Raw genomic sequence first — 4537 nt, forward strand, 5'->3', positions numbered from 1 at the left:
TATCATATAAAGAAACTGCCAAATACAGCCAAAAATGCACAATCTGAAGAGGATAAAATTGATGAATAGGACCATCTAAAGATTAAATCTCTCTCCTCATTAAAAAAAATGCTTGCCAAGAGAGTGAAAAGAAAACATAGTCACTCAACAAACACTTATCAATACCATCTCAGTAAAAGGTCTCATAATGGAAGTTTGCGGAATACTCCTGGGCCTCCAGAAGAAAACGAATGATAATACAATTACAAAACGGGCCCTACACTCTTTTGGAGCAGATCAACAAGTCTGTCTGTAGAGAAAGTCTGGATGGATTCAAACTGCTGACCTTTTTATTAGAATTCAAAACCTTAATTTTTGAACTTCCATAATTTATTGTGTTGATATTTATGGCACACAATTATTATATGAATGATATTTTTGTAGATATCTTAGTTCAAATTTTAGATGTATTTTGTATGATTTAAACTGATTATTTACAGGTTCAAGTATACCTATTTAGATAGCTGCCAATGTGGTACATGTAGCAGCTATAGGTAAATGAAATTTTATTTTAAAGATGAATGTATATGGTTACTGCCTTTTACTTTATTGTAGTCTCAAAATAACAATGTCTGATTTCTTTAACTCTACACTGATTGGTTTAGTAAATAAGAAATAATTATATTTCTGTTCCATTTTAGATCATTCATCTATTAACTAGGTGAAACATATAAAGTCTCAAGTGATGCTAATATAAAAAAGTTTGTAAAAGTTTGATTCACTAAATACTTATTATGTAGGGAAAGAATCTGAGTTAATAAATAAAAAATAAAACAAAACAACAACAATTATAAAAGAGTTAAACAGAGGCTTTGACTTAAGTAGCTTACCTTCTAATCCTTTTAAAGGATTTGTGGATGCATTCCTCAAAGCATTACTGTTTGCGTTTCTGAAAGCTTTAATCTCACATTTCCTTCCCACTATAGATCAATGGTTTTCTGAGCCTGTTAGCATATATAAGTCCTTTCCTAAAAGAAAAAATATTATTAATATTTTGAGAGATGTTGCATCTAGAAATAGAAATGAAACCCTCTTTGTTGATTAGCCCGCCGATTATGTGAAATAATTGTTATCTCATTGTATGCAAAATCTAAAATACTACAGTAATCAGTTAATTCACAGCCTTCAATATCTTTGATTTTCTTCTTTTTGCTTGGGTGTCCTTCTGTATTTAGTGTGTTCATTTGAACAGCCTTCTATCTTTGCAGAATTTGTAAAATTAATTTTATCATAACTTTAACATTTTAGATATTAGCGTTCTAACCATATTTTTGTTGGGCAAGATCTTTTATTAAGTAGTAAAAACTAAATCTCTAATTGAAATCAAATATTTCAGAAATTACTAGCAACTGCAAAACTCACACATCATCAATATCCCTTTACAATTTAGTGTTATTGCTATATCCAAAGTATAAACTCAATTTATCTCAAAAATAGCTCATATCCAATGTACCTTATCATCATCAACCTCCAGACACTTTAAGGAATTATTTTGCCCCTTTTCCTCTAGTTTTGGACAGATTGTTGTTATTGTTGTGTACCAGTCAAAAGTCCAGGCTGGATTTAGAAGGGGTCATCTTACTAGGGATATTGTAGCTAATATTAGATGGATCTTGGCTGAAATAAAGAAACACCAGAGGAGTGTCTCTGTCACATTGAACATGCAAAGGCATTTGAATGTGTAGATCGCAACACACTGTGGCTGACTCTGAGAAGAATGGGAATCCCAGAATACTTGTTTGTGGTAACGCAAAACCTATACTTAGACCAAGAGGCAGTCATCAGAACAGAGCAAGGAAACACTGCATGGTTCAAAATTGGGAAGGCTGTAAGTCAGGGATGTGTCCTGTCCCAATACTTTTTCAATTATATGCAGAATATATTATTCAGGAGGCTAAGCTGTATGAAGAAAATGTGACATCAGGATTGGAGGAATACTCATCAGCAATCTGTGTTATGCAGATGACACAATCCTGCTTGCTGAAACTGAGGAGGACTTAAAGCACTGGCTGCAAAAAGGAAAGGACTGCAACCTTCAATGTGGATTGAGGCTCAGTATCAAGAAGACAAAGATTCTCACCACTAGGCTGATTGGCAGCATCAGGATGGATGGTGAAGAGACTAAGATTGTAACAACTTTAATCTGCTTGGCTCCACAATCAAGACTGTTGGCATCAGCAGCCAGGAAATTAAAAGACATATTTTGATGGAAAAATCTGTTGTTAGGGACATTTCCAAAGTCCTGTAGAGCAATAGTGTCACTATGGAGACACCTGTATGCCTAATGGAGGCTATGGTCTTTGAAATCACTTGTTATACATCAGGGAGCTGGACAATGGCTAAGGAGGGTAAAAGGAGAATTCTGATGATTTTGTGCTGTGGTGTTAGAGAAGAGTATTGAATATACCATGGACTGCTAAGAAAATTAACGAGTTCATCCTGGAGACAGTTAAACCAGGCTGCTCCTCAGAGGCAAGGATTCTGAAGCTTCATCTGACATACTTTGTACATGTTGCAAGGAGGGACCAGTCCTTGGAGAAGGATGTCATGCTTGGGAGGGTGGAAGGGCAGCACAGGAGAGGAAGACCCTGTATGAGGTGGATTGATTCAGTGACTGGGGTAATGGTGGTAGGGGTTTCAGAGACAGTGAGATTGACACAAGACAAATCAGGGTTTAGGGTTGTTGTACATAGGGTCACTATGAGTCACAGGCTACTTGATGGTACATAACAACAACAACATCAGCAACATCATCCCGTTGGAATCGTCTCACAGCTGACCCGCCAGAGGGTTTTCAGAGGCAATAAATCACAAGGGAAAAAAAACTGCACATCCTTTTCCCAAGGAGTGATCAGTGGATTTGAACCATAAACCTTTGAGATTGTAGTGACGTTTCTTTCCACTAGGCCACCGAAGACTGTGAAATATCTCCTTAGATTAATTTTCTTTTTCTATTACAACCGCTGACCTGATGACAAGAAGCTCTATTTTAATGAGCTCACTTAAAAAAAAAAATCTTAATTTTTTAATTGGTTTCCAAGTCACTTTCTTGTACTCCTTACTTTAATCTTTAGGACAAGAAGCCCTAGTGGCCCAGTGGTTAATTCTGAGCTGTTTATTTAAGGGGTGAAGTTTGAACCTATCAGCTCTTCCATGAAAAAATGATCTAGCAATCTGATTCAGTAAAGTGCACAACCTTGGATACCTTGTGAACTGTTATCCAGCATTCTGTAAAGACATTGAGACAGAAAGGATATGATAGCCTCAGATTTGGATTTAAGAGGGATGGTTCTTGACATTTAAAATGAATACATTTGTTCTTGACTAAGTATAGCTAGAGTGCATCTTGGAAGCAAGAATTACAAACCTTTGTTTCTCGTAATTTGGACATGTTAGTAGGAAAGGCTGTTCCTTGGAAAAAGACATCATACTTGGAAAGGTGGAGGTTCAGTGAAAGAGAGGAAGATTTCCACTGAAATATATTGACGAAGTGACTATAGCAATGGGCTCAAGTATACCAGAGACGGTGAGGATGGAACAAGATAGGACAGGTTTTAGATCTGTTATTTATGGAATTACTATGATTTGTCCTCAACTCAGTCATTTAACAACAATGACAGCATCAAAAACTACCCTTTAACATAGTTTTTATTCCTATAAGACATAGAAATATTTCATAATCAAGATCAGAAAAGATCTCTGTTTTTGTGACATCTCTAAAATGAGTTTCATAATAATTTACTTTTAAGATATTTGGCATTCTGAACCTTTATTGGATAAGATCTTTTATTATGCAAGTCACAACTTCAACATTCATTTCGTTGAATTACCTATTCAAACTCTATCATTATTGGCAAAATTGTTTGTAATGCTTTGTCCATGTGATGATCCATTAACAAAATTTAGTTTCTTGTGTTTCAGTAGCAAAAACTAACCTTTTCTTCCACAAACTTCTACAAAATATTTTTTGCCATTCTTTAAGAAAAATAGTTTCATCCATATCTCAAACATGCTTTCCTTATACGACAGAAATACTCCAACAGGATTCCATTTTATTCATCCTTGCTATTTGAACAACTGTTGTTGGTAAGTGCTATCAAATCTCTTTCAACACACTGACCTATGTACAACACAATGAAATCCGTCCTAATACTGTCTATTTCTCACAGTCTGTGCTATGCTTAAGCATATTGTTACAGTCTTTGTGCCAATTCATTTCCTTTAGGGTCTTCTCCTTTTCCCAGTATGATGTCCTTCTCCAGGGATTAGTGACTCTTAATAAAATGCCCAAAATATGTGAAACAAAATCTCGCCCTCTTTTCTTCTAAGGAGCATTGTGACTGCAAATCTTCTAAGGTAAATTGATTTATTCTTTCACCATATTGTGCTATATTCAAGATTCTTCACCAATGTCACAACTCGATGTTTTTTGCATTGATGCTTCTTTAGCCTCATGGATAGCATTTTGAATAAATATATACATTTGCTACTTTGGTCT

This window comes from Elephantulus edwardii, unplaced genomic scaffold, assembly GCF_000299155.1.
Source record: "Elephantulus edwardii isolate Elephantulus edwardi_28Jun2011 unplaced genomic scaffold, EleEdw1.0 scaffold00123, whole genome shotgun sequence".
Classification (NCBI taxonomy): domain Eukaryota; kingdom Metazoa; phylum Chordata; class Mammalia; order Macroscelidea; family Macroscelididae; genus Elephantulus; species Elephantulus edwardii.